A 13851-nucleotide genomic window follows, 5' to 3' on the forward strand; every position below is an offset into this window, starting at 1 on the left:
TTTTAAAAAATCAGCGATGCATTATTCTTACACTGAGAAAATAAAATGATGCTATTTTCATTTGTGTGGAGTAGAATTTAAGTGGGAGGGGAAAACCCAAAGGCCTCATTAATTTTATTATATTTGTTTATAACACAAGGAAAATGTTTTCACGGGTTACAGTTAAAAAGCAGCTTTCAAAACATAGTAAACTGTTTTAAAATTATTTCACTTATTTCAAATGTACAATTTGATGAATTTTGATAGATGAATGTATACATCAATGAAACCAGCACCACAATCAAGATAGCTAACATTTCCATCACTCCCCAAGAGATGCAAATTTTAATTTCCCAATTTATCCTTTCCCACCCGCTTTACACCGGGTAACCACAAGTTTGTTCTCTATGTCAGTGAGTCTGTTTCTGTTTTGTAGATAAGTTCATTTGTGTCCTTTTTTTTTAAGTTTCCACATATAAGCAATATCATATGGTATTTTTCTTTCTCTTTTTGACTTACTTCACTTGGAATGACAATCTCCAGGTCCATCCATGTTGCTGCAAATGGCATTATTTTATTCTTTCTTTATGGCTGAGTACTTTTCCACTATACACACACACACACACACACACACACACACACATACACACACATACATACACATATACATACATACATACAACATCTTCTTTATCCAGTCATTTGTTGATGGACATTTGGGTTGTTTCCATGTCTTGGCTATTATAAATAGTGCTGCTATGAACACTGGGGTACATGTGCCTTTTCAAATTATATTTTCCTGCAGATACATGCCCAGGAGTAGAATTGTTGGATCATATGGTAAGTCTATTTGTAGTTTTTTGAGGAATCTCCATACTGTTTTCCATAACGGCTGTACAAAACTACATTCCCACCAACAGTGTAGGAGGATTCCTTTTTCTCCACACCCTCTCCAGCATTTATCATTTGTGAACTTTTTAATGATGGCCATTCTGACTGGTGTGAGGTAATATCTCATTGTAGTTTTTATTTGCATTTCTCTGACAATTAGTGATGTTGAGCATCTGTCATGTGCTTGTTGGCCATCTGGATGTCTTCTTTGGAGAGATGTCTGTTTAGGTCTTCTGCCCATTTTTTGATTGGGTTGCTTTTTTTTATATTAAGCTGTATGAGCTGTTTGTATATTTTGGAAATTAGTCCCTTGTTGGTCACATCATTTGCAAATATTTCTCCCATTCTGTAGGTTGTCTTTTCGCTTCGTTGATGGTATCCTTAGCTGTGCAAAAGCTTTTAATTTTAATTGGATCCTATTTGTTTGTTTTTTGCTTTTATTTCCATTACTTTCTTGTGATTCAATGGCTGTTCTGAACACCTGCCCCAGATTAGCTTTTAGTCTACTAAGGCTGAGGCAGTTGAGGGTGTAAGGATGCAGAAATAGTCTGATCCTCCTCACCTTGTCAAAAGGGGAAGGAAGGAGGTGCCGCCCTCCTCCCTCTCTTATTTTCCAGAGTCTCTCATCTGCTGCATTCTGGCACCTGACTCTCTTGCTCACTCCAAAAATATACATGGACAGGTGACCAAGGTGGTAAATGCCACCTTTACTCAGATGACCAACCTGAGTAAATGCCTTTGGCTTCTACCCCTCTTCCTTCCCTCCCTCCCTCCCTCCGACTCCCACAGAGGTAACTTGGGGGTCCAGAGAAGGGATTGCTGTTCCCACTTACCCTTGCAGCTGCGGGGTTTCCACAAAGATTGCTGGGGGAAACTCCCAGGCCTGCTCGCCCTGCCCTTATTCATGGTGGCTGAGTTCACCTTGTTCCTGACACTGTCTGCTGCTACCACCTGGCCTGAGAGGTACAGCCTGCTGGCCTCTCACCTCTGGTCTCCTCACCTCAGGGCACCCAGGGAGAAACTAGCCTTGCTTCAGGGTTACTGCCCACAGCCCACATCCACCTTGGTGTCCCCCTAGCCAACTGTATGCCTGGGCCCGAGGGAGTCTCCCCACTGACCATGTGATTAACCTAGAGAAGGCGGTCTCAGCTGGCCACCTCTGTGTTCTACCTAAAATTATATCAAAGTCATGTGCATGCATATGTTCATTTTAGTGGGAAGAAGGGTCATAGCTCTGTTCAGATTCTCACAGGTATCTATGACTTAAAGTTACTAAGAACTACTCACCTAGAAAAAAAGATACACCCCTTCAGTAGAAATCAATATCTGCCACTGTTTCTCGCTCACGTATTATACACATTGTTTATTTTTCCAAATGTGCAAACAACACAGAAATGTATAAATTACAACGTGAAAGTTCCCTGAAATGCCTGTTCCCCCACCAACCACTTTTAACAGTTTCCCCCTTTCTTCATGCAAATACGAAGTGTTGTATGCATATGTATCAAGTTTTAAGTTAACAACAATACAGAACAAAAAGGTTGACACTAAGTGATATAAAGTGCAGTGATTCTGCACTTTAATTTGAGACCTGACATCTTTAAAAATTGGGTCTTTCTCTTTATGTCAACTTTTATGATCTTCAATAAATTTTATGTTTCTTTAGATAGAACATACTCATTACTTGTTAAGTTTATTCCTAGGTATTTTATTGTTTTGTTGCTTTGGGGGATGATACTCCTTTTATGATTATATTTTCTACCAGGTTATTGCCTGTCTAAAGAAAGAATTAATTATGATATACTTACTTTTAGTGACATTTTGCAGACATACCTCATTATATTGCACTTCACTTTATTGCACTTTGCAGATATTGCTTTTTTTCTTTTTTACAAATTGAAGGTCTGTGACAACCCTTCATCAAAAAAGTCTACTGATGCCATTTTTCCAACAGCATTTTGCTCACTTGGTGTCTTTGTGTCACAGTTTGGTAAATCTTACAATATTTCAAACTTTTCATTATTATTATATTTTTATGGTGATCTGTGATCAGTGATCTTTGATGTTACTTTTGCAAAAAGATTACGACTTGCTGAAGGCTCAAATGATAGTTACCATTTTTTAGCAATAAAATATTTTTAATTAAGGGATGCATTATTTTTAGACATAATGCTATTGCACACTTAATAGACTACAGTATAGTGTAAACATAACTTTTATAATCACTGGGGAACCACAAAATTCGTGTTACTAACTTTATTGTGACATTCACTTTATTGTGGTGCTCTGGAACCGAACACACAATATCACTGAGGTATGCCTATAGTTTTTCAGTTATAGCTTTGGTTTTTCTAGGTATGCATGCATAATCATCTGAAAATGATGATTTTTAAATTTTGTCTTTTCGAATATTTATATCTTTTATTCTTTCATTTTTTGGATGTACTGCATCAACCTCCAGAACTATGTTGAATAATAGTGATAACTGAGAGCCTCCTGATCTTGTTCTTGAAGTAAATGAGAATGCCTTTAATATTCATCACATAATATGATGTTTGCTGTTTGTTTCTGTTGTGTTTTTCTTTATCTGTGTTTGTGTGTCTTCAGAGTGAGTGAATGGTTAAAAAGCCACACTTATAATAATCCTTTATGTAAGACAGAAAAATTTAATTGTCCACATTATAATATTGGGAGAGGGAAAGAACAAGGGAGAGTTGCCAAAGTGCTGTGCTTACTGGGAATATGTTGATGAGCAAAAACAGATACTAACTCTATTCTCATACTGGAAACAAGACCTTAATGGAAAAATCAGATATACATACAAAGTGAGAAAAACACTTTAAAGGAAAGGACACTGTTAATACAGTAAAAGAAATGGCAGAGTCTGGATCAGCAAAGGCTTTCTTGAGGGAGAAAAGGAATGAAATTTTGAGCTGAGATTAAGAAAAGCAGGTGTTAACTAGGAAAAGAGGGAAACAGAAAACAAAAATGTCTCAACTTCTCCACCATTCTGATAACCACTATGATAAGCCATCTACCTCAATCCTAGGTTAAATCCTGTGAAAACCACTGGTAACTTTTCAATTGACTCTTTCAGGTTTTGTTGCTGTTTTATATATCCCAAACCAAAAATAATGTAGATACATCATAGATAAGTGTGTGTATATATATATCTTTTTAAAGTAATTTGAGATCATACAATGCAAACTATTCTGCAAACTATTTTTTCACCTAATATGCCATGTACATCATTGTATCAGCTACAATACTATTCTGTAGTGTGGATTTAACAAAATTTAACCAATCTCTTACTAATTGATATTTAGCCTCTTCCCAATCTTTGTCTATTACAAAAATGCTACAATGGAGACCTTTGTACATATATATTTTGATAATTGTGGCATTATTTCTTAGGATAAATTCCTAGAAATGAAATCATGAAATCACTGGGTCAAAGTGGATGTTCATTTTAAATTTTATCCATGTTGCCAATTTTCATCTCAAGTTTATATATATATATATATTCCAAAATTTTTCAATTTTTTTACTCTTATTTTATTGAGTTGTAATCAGTTTACAATGTTGTGTCAATTTCCAGTGTACAGCACAATTTTTCAGTTATACATGAACATACATATATTCATTGTCACATACGTTTTCACCGTGAGCTACCACAAGATCTTGTATACGTTTCTCTGTGCTATACAGTATAATCTTGTTTATCTATTCTATATATACCTGTCAGTATCTACAAATTTCGAGCTCCCAGTCTGTCCCTTCCCGCCCCCCTCCCCTTTGGCAACCACAAGTTTGTATTTTATGTCTATGAGTCTATTTCTGTTTTGTATTTATGTTCATTTATTTTAGATTCCACATATGAGTGATCTCATATGGTATTCTTCTTTCTCTTTCTGGCTTACTTCAGTTAGAATGACATTCTCCAGGAGCATCCATGTTGCTGCAAATGGCATTATGTTGTCGGTTTTTATGGCTGAGTAGTATTCCATTGTATAAATATACCACTTCTTCTTTATCCATCATCTGTCGATGGACATTTAGGCTGTTTCCATGTCTTGGCTATTGTAAATAGTGCTGCTATGAACATTGGGGTGCAGGTGTCATCCTGAAGTAGGGTTCCTTCTGGATAGATGCCCAGGAGCGGGATTACTGGGTCATATGGTAAGTCTATTCCTAGTCTTTTGAGGAATCTCCATACTGTTTTCCATAATGGCTGCACCAAACTGCATTCCCACCAGCAGTGTAGGAGGATTCCCTTTTCTCCACAGCCTCCTCAGCTTTTGTCATTTGTGGACTTTTGAACGATGGCCATTCTGACTGGTATGAGGTGATACCTCATTGTAGTTTTGATTTGCATTTCTCTAACAATTAGTAATATTGAGCATTTTTTCATGTGCCTATTGATCATTTGCATGTCTTCCTTGGAGAATTGCTTGTTTAGGTCTTCTGCCCATTTTTGGATTGGGTTGTTTGTTTTTTTCTTATTAAGTCATACGAGCTGCTCATATATTCTGGAGATCAAGCCTTTGTTGGTTTCATCTTTTGCAAAAATTTTCTCCCATTTCATAGGTTGTCGTTTTGTTTTGCTTATGGTTGCCTTTGCTGTGCAGAAGCTTGTAAGTTTAATTAGGTCCCATTTGTTTATTCTTGCTTTTATTTCTATTGCTTGGGTAGACTGCCCTAGGAGAGCGTGGCTGAGATGTATGTGAGATAATGTTTTGCCTATGTTTTCTTCCAGGAGGTTTATTGTATCTTGTCTTATGTTTAAGTCTTTGATCCATTTTGAGTTTATTTTCATGTATGGTGTAAGGGAGTGTTTTAGCTTCATTGCTTTACATGCTGCTGTCCAGTTTTCCCAACACCATTTGCTGAAGAGACTGTCTGTTCCATCGTATGTTCTTGCATCCTTTGTCAAAGATTAATTGACCAAAAGTTTGTGGGTTCATTTCTGGGCTCTCTGTTCTGTACCATTGGTCCATATGCCTGTTTTTGTACCAATACTATGCTGTTTTGATTACTGTAGCTCTGCAGTATTGTCTGAAGTCTGGGAGGGTTATTCCTCCAGCCTCTTTCTTTTTCTTCAGTAATGCTTTGGCAATTCTGGGTCTTTTGTGATTCCATATAAATTTTATTATGATTTGTTCTAGTTCTGTGAAATATGTCCTGAGTAATTTGATAGGGATTGCATTAAATCTGTAGATTGCCTTGGGCAGTATGACCATTTTAACAATATTGATTCTTCCAATCCAGGAGCATGGGATATCTTTCCATTTTTTAAAGTCTTCTTTAATTTCTTTAATCAGTGTTGTATAGTTCTCCATGTATAAGTGTTTCACCTCCTTGGTTAGTCAATTTTTTTTAATTATAAATGAGATTAAACATCTTCCCATAGGTTTAACCATTCATATTTCTCTTTCTATGATCTGCTTTTCCCCATTTTCCCATTAGGCTTTTCATCTTTTTCTTATTAATACATAAAAACTTTCTATAAGTAAATGAGCTCTTTGATTGTCATAAGTGTTATAAATATTTTCCCAGTTTATAATTTTCTTTGGACTTCTGCTATATAGAATTTTTAAATCTTTATGATACAAAATTTATCAATTATTTCTTTACATTTTGGGGATTTGTGTCCTGCTTAGGAAGGCCTGTATTTTCTTCTAATTTTTATGTGTATGTTTTTAATATTTAAACTTTGGTCCATATAGAATTTTTTTTTTGGTGGCATTGCCTTTGTTATCAGTAAGCCAGAAGTCTGATCCACCATTGCTTTTACACCATTTGTATAAATGTCAACATAGTGAAAAAAGCAAATAACATCTCAGTGTTACTATGAATATATTTTTCCAGCTTTATTGAGTATACGGATTCTTTTTTCCAAACAGTTAGCAAATTGTCCTAATGTTAATTATCAAATAATCTCTCTCTAGCTCACTGAATTTAAGTGCCACCTTTATCATAAACAAAATATCCATATATATTTGGATCTGTTTTTTGATTCTCTATTATATTCCTTTAATCTGTTATTTTTTCTTTTTTATGTACCGAACTGTTTTAATTATATTATCTTTATAATATGTTTTAATATCTGGAAGAGTAAGGCCTCTCTAATTACTCTTCTTTTTTCATAATGTCTTCCCATGTGTTTATTTAGAGATAAAATGTATTATTTTGTTAAATGCCCTTAAAAAAATCCTATTTTTATTTCAATTTGGATTACAGTTAATTCTTAGGTCAACTGAGGGATAATTGGCATCTTTATAAGAATATGTTAGCACTTCACACCAGTTAGAATGGCTATTACCAAAAAGACAATAGAGGAAAGGTGCTGGAGAGGATGTGGAGGAAAAGAACCCTTGTACACTCTTGGTGGGAATGTAAATTGGTGCAGCCACTATGGAAAACAATATGGAGGTTTCTTTAAAAATGGAACTACTATATGACCTAGCAATTCCACTCCTGGGTATATACCCAAAGAAAATGTAATCACTATCTCTAAGAGATATCTGTACCCCCATGTTCTTTGCAACATTAATCACAATAGTGAAGACATGGAAACAACCAAAGTGTCCACTGTTGAATGAATGGATTAAAAGCAAGTGCCATGTATATATGGCACCCTGTAGGTTATCAATAAAAACCTGTTGAATAAATAAATATCTCTTGAAGATTATTTGTTAAGTTTATTCTTAAGTAGCTTACCTTTGATATATATAATGAATATTATTCAGCCATAAAAAGAAGAAAATCTTGCCATTCATGGCAACATAGATGGATCTTGAAGGCATTATGTTAACTAAAATAAGTTAGAGAAAGACACATACTGTATGATATCACTTATATGTGGAATCTGAAAAAGCAAACTTATAGAAACAAAGAATAGAATGGTGCTTGCCAAGGCCTGGCAGAGGGGGAAATGTTGGTCAAGGTGTACAAACTTCCATTTATAAGATGTATAAGTTCTGGGACTCTAATGAAGACCATGGTGACTATAGGTAACAGCACTGTTGTGTATACTTGAAAGGTGCTAAGAGAGTAGATCTTAAATGTTCTCAGCACAACTACAAAAAATGGTAATTATGATGTATGTGTTAACAAATCTTACTGAGATATATAGATGTATCAAATCATCATATTGCACACCCTAAACTTACACAATATTATATGCCAGCTATATCTCAATAAAGCTGGGGAAAAAAGAATATTTTTTCTACCCAAGAAACCAGTTTTTCTAGTTATTTGTCTTCATTTATTTTTCCAGCAGAATTTCTAAGTTAAAATATATAACTCCTAAAACATTGCTTGGCACACTGTAGGTTATCAATAAATACTTGTTGAATGAATCAATATATCTTGCAGATTTTTAAAGTTTATTTGTAAGTCACTTACCTTTTCTCACGATTATTAGAAATTGACTCTTTACCTTATACTTTCAGATTATTATTTTTATATATGAAAGTGATTGGGCTTTGCATATTGAGCCTTTTTATGGAGTTCCTAAAGTTTGAAATAGTTTTTAGTTGATTCTCTCAGATTTGTTTCATTTGCAGTAATGATAATCTTACCTCCTTTCCAATAGTAATATCACATTTCTTTCTCTTAGATGATTGTATTAACTAGTATTTACAGAACAATGTTAAATAGTTGTGTAAAAATTAACATCCTTGTCTTCTTCCTGATTTTTATGAGAATACTTTCATGTTTATTCCTCAAGCATGAAGGACCTCTTGTTAGAAATTTGTATATTTTTAATCATATTAAAGAAGTATCTACCTATCCTTACTTCAATAAGTTGTATCCAGAAGATATCTGGCTTCAAGTACAATTTGATTAAGACTCTCTGCCACGCCCTTTGTTACATATAAGCTTCATCCTTGGGCTGGCCAATCTGGTGGAACCAAAATAACTGCAACAGACCTAAGCTTTACATCAGCACATCTTTATCAGCACATAGTCCCAGCAGGAAAAAGAATCAAGCCCAGCTGGTTCAAGAGACTTGAATGTAGGGACTACTCAAAGAGGTGTACACAGGTTAAGAGAACAAATAAGGGACTCTAAGGTACCCAGAGACTAGCAATAGCAGGAAGTGGCTATCCTATTCCTAAAAAGGCAAGAGCCTTGAAAAAAAAAAAAAACAGGATCCTAGAGAGAGCTAAAGATATAGAGGAGGCACCTTCTGGCAGGAGATGAAGCCTTGGCCTATGACAACCAATAAATTTATTGGCAGTCATTGTTAATAAAACACAGCCCAGATCAGGGATGGAGCAAGGAAGAAATACCTTGTCTTTTCTCTCTCTTCACATGCCCTCCAAAGTTCTGTCAGTGCACTTCATTGGCCAAACCCAAAGAGACTCCAACCAGAAAGAGAGACTGAGGGATACAATCTATAAGGATCACCCTCCTAAGGCATAGAATAGGATCAAAGAGGGCAGGAAATGGATCAGGAGGTGGAGCACAATATTTTTGTTCTCTCAAGGTTAAAATTCTGCAAAGCGTATTTTATCAAACTAGCTTTCTCTAACTGCATATGTAAAAAGAACCAGTTTGGGAATTTCAAAAGAGTTTCATCTTAACCAATTTTCTCCAGAGTCTAAAGAATATTGTGGCCACACAGTGTAAAAAAAAATCATTTTTTCCTTAGTCCTAGTTCATAGCTATAATCAGACAATTTTTCCAAAATGTGCCCCAGAAGGCTTTCCTTAGGAATAGATAAAATGTTTCCTATCCCTTAAAAACAGAGAGACAAAACAAAAATGGCACCCCCAAAACCAAACACTGGCACCCAAAGAAACAACAAACTGGTTCACAAATCAGATAAAAATACAACAACTATTCCCCTCTCCAACAGGGTACCCTACACAAATAAAAAAACAAATGGGCTTATTCCAGAGAGGAAGAGAGTTTTCAGTTGTACACACCAGTGAGACTCACCCCATTGCATCCAGCTCATCAACTCCCAAATACCTCCCGATTGCAGAACAAGGTTTATTGATCAAGAGGGCATATCAGCAGAAACAGACCAACAGATCAATAAGAGCCTTGTTTCCTTCACCACAGAACTGAAAGCACCATGGGCCAGCAACACCTGGTCAGTGGCAAGCACTCAGGACTGTCCCTGAGACAAAGGTAGTCAAGCAGCTGCTGGACAGGATCCAAGAGCCACCACTGGCCAGGGGCCAATGTGCCCTGGGCAAGACGCTCACTTTGGAATTCCATCCCATCTGGATCTCCAAAAAATCAAACTTGGGTCCACTTGTCCTCATGTGGTAAAGCCAATCTACTGACACTGGGTTGTGGTGAAGGAAACTGCAGCATTTATTATTGCAGGGCACCAAGCAAGGAGTATGAGTGGCTAATGCTAAAAAGACCACAAACTCCCCAGTGGCTTCCAGGGAAAAGTTTTTAAACACAAGGTGAAGGAAATGGTTGTAGGGTATATGATCAGCTCATGGATATTCCTCTTATTGGCTTGTGGTGAGGTACTTGGGAGTCAATATCATCAACCTTCTGGTTCTAACTAGTCTGGGGTCTATGTGCATATGGTCAGCATACAGTTAACCTCTTCCACCTGGGGAAGGGGGGTTCAGTATCTGCAAAACAGCTCAAAGGATATGGCTCAGAATATTATCTATAGCCCTTTAGGAGGAGCTAAAGGTCCTTGACTTTGTCTAATGGCTAAACTATTATTATTTTGTCTTGCTTGACTATTTTCCTTTGTTTCTGTGTTTTCTCACTTCTCTGATTAAATTTATTCTTTGGAACTCGAGAAAGGTCTAGGAGACTAAATGTTTTCTGCAAACAAGAAACAGGCAGAAGACACGGGATGGGGGCTCTGTCCCAGGAAAGCCCCACAGGGCTATACTTGGTTGTACTCTTACCACTCAGCATCCATTCTTGTCTTTATTTCAATGAAGAAACTCTCATCTCCAACAAGGAAGCAGGGACAAAAAGTCCCATCAGCCACTGTACTGTCATAGAGTAATACTAATTCATACTCTCTACGTGAAACCTAATTTACTACAACCATCTCCAGTATTTTTTATATATTAGAGAAACGAAGAGAAAAATAATAAATTATCAACAAAGATACATCTAGCTACCACAATTTCCCTCTGTAGCTGGTCATGAGGCCAAAATCAATAATCATAACTTCATTCTTCCACCACTCATTTCATATTCCCTTTAGCTGGTCAAAGTTCTTTCCCTGATGTAGTGATCCTAACTCAATACTGTCTTTATGGGATTTCTGCACTTTCCCATTGACCATGAGTATTGAGGTGTCTCAGTGACTATCCTTGGGCTCCAAGCATCCTTCTCCTTGTTCTCATTGTATAGCAGTAACCCTGTTTCCCCTTGATAATAGAATTCAATTACTCTAGCCAGTACAATAACCCCTGTCTCTACCTATCAGTTCAATAGCATGAGGAGACCAAAATTGTCAGGGGCAGTTTCATTTTCAATTTAATGGAAACATGGCTTTATTCCTTGGTAGAAGCATTTATTCCTTTAAAAAATAAACCTCCAAACCTGCTGAGCCCAAGGTTGTGGAGAGAGAAAAAACAAGTCTTTATTGGGCTAATTGGTGTAATACTGAGAGGGACCACTCCTTCTTCCACCCTTTCATTCCCAGACTATGTATTCTCACCATGAAAGAAATAGCACCATATATTGATCACTGGTTTGAAATTAGCTGTTGTAGTTTTGTAGTACAACACTGACAACTTGCAACAGCTCATCTTATAACTAAGCCTTAAGTAAGCCATTCACTTTTCTATCAGGCAAGCTGTTTCTGCATGATGGAGTAAGTGATAAAGACTAGTGAATTTGGGGATATGACTCCATTATTGTAATTCATCTATCATTAAGTGAGTTCCTTGGTCACAGACAATGTTGTTTGGGTACCCTGATGATAATTAAGACATTCTGGAAGTCCATGGATGGTGGCACTGGCAGAATTATTATGAGCAAAGAGAGCAAATGTGTCTTGAATGTATATTTATTTCCATGAAGAAAATTTTCTTTTTTCACCATAATGAAAGGTGTCCCATATAATAACCCTACCACCATGAGGCTGACTGGTACCCCAGGAAATAATACCTTATTGCATTGGAATTGTTCATCCTCATTTTGTTGTCAGGTTGGGCATTCAGCAGTGTTAGTACAAGATCAGCCTTGATGAGTGGAAGTCCATATTGCTGAGCACATGCAAAGCCTCCGTAACATTGATGCTGATCTAACAAAAGGAAAGAGAGAGGCAGAAGAGTCAAAGAAGATGCTATGATAGAATCAGAGGTCAGAGTGATGTGAGGTGATGGGCCAAGGAAGGCAAGCAGCCTCTAGAAACTAGAAAAGTCAATGAAACAGATATTCCTCTAGAGCATCCAGAGGGAACACAGCTCTGTCGACCTATTTTAGACTTCTGACCTCTAGAACTATAAGATAATAAATTTGTCTTGTTTTAAGCCATTGAGTTTGTGGTAATATTCCACAACAGCAATAGGGAACCAATACAATGTTGTTGTTTAAAGAACAGAAGAGAATGTCTTCTATATTTACCCAAATATTTACCATTTCTATTGCTTCTCCTTCATTCCTGAATTCCACATTTCCCTTTGGTGCCATTTAACATTTCTTGTAAAGCATATCTGCTGGCAAAAATTCTCTTGGTGTTCCTTCATCTAAGAACATCTTTATTTCATTTCCATTCCTGACGGATATTTTTGCTGGATATGGAATTGTGGGTTGGCAAATCTTTTGTTTCAACACTTTAAAGATATTGTTCCACTGTCTTTTGGCCTTCATTGTTTGTGATAAGAAAACTGTGATCTTTCAAATTGTTGTTCCCCTACAGATGATGTGTTATTTTCCTCTATTTCAAGGTGGTTTTCTTTACTTTTGGTCTTCATCAGATTGATAAAAAAAAAAGTGTCTAGGCATGATTTTCTTTGAATTCATCCTGCTTGGGATTAATTAAGCTTCTTCAATCTGTAAATTTATGATGTTCAACAAATCTGGGAAATTTTAAACAATTATTTCCTCAAATATTTTTTCTATCCCAGGAGGGGCAAGCCAAGAAGATCAGGAGCTGCCACCCTTGCCTAGCACCATCTCACAAGGCAGGAATATCGCTCAGGTAAAAGCAGGTCCCTGTCTTCAGCTCTGGTGCAGTGGTCCAGGCTCTTTCCAGGAGAAAAGGCAGGACATAAGGATGAAGAACTCCGCAGCTCTGCCTGAAGGAACTGACTTAATCTGGAAAAGGTAGTAGAAAATTCCATGCCTACAGGCATTGTCAAAAACAATGCAGATCTTGCTCGAGAATAATTAAGATGAGGCTGGTAGCACTAACACAAGAAAAATGCCAGAATAGTCACAAGTTTACTGAAGAGAACCAGGGAAAGAGACAACCAATAAGAGCCCTCCTGGGATCATATACAATTGTGAGGGTCAGGAAGACCGTGTGCATATGCTAGGCTGAATCCACTTAGGAGAATCAGAGAAAGGCATGAAACAGACTTGAAGGGTGTAAAACAAAAAAATGCTCTTCATCATCTGTTTCTACAAGGATTAAGTCATAAGCCAGTGCAGTGGCTGACCGGCAGTATACCCTGAAAGGAATTCAGGATGGAAAACAGGATGAGGCACCCTGTGCTTTGGAAAAACAGCCCCTTTGATAGCTAGGTACATCTCGGGAAAATTTTTAATGAATCCAGATTCTTGCATCTTCCCATACACAAAAAAGTACTAAAATCACTACGTGAGATTCTGTTCTTCATGATTAGCAGTAACATTTACTGAGATGTATGCTTAACTACATATATTACCTAGGCAAAATCATATATATAATGGCTTCTCCCCTACCCCTTTGGAGCACTCCCCTCAGAGGTACTGAGATGCTGTTTCCTGGGATACATTCCTCAGTAAAATCCTGAATGAAACTTAACTCACAGCTCTTATATTGTGTGT

This window comes from Camelus dromedarius, chromosome X, assembly GCF_036321535.1.
Source record: "Camelus dromedarius isolate mCamDro1 chromosome X, mCamDro1.pat, whole genome shotgun sequence".
In the NCBI taxonomy this organism is placed as follows: domain Eukaryota; kingdom Metazoa; phylum Chordata; class Mammalia; order Artiodactyla; family Camelidae; genus Camelus; species Camelus dromedarius.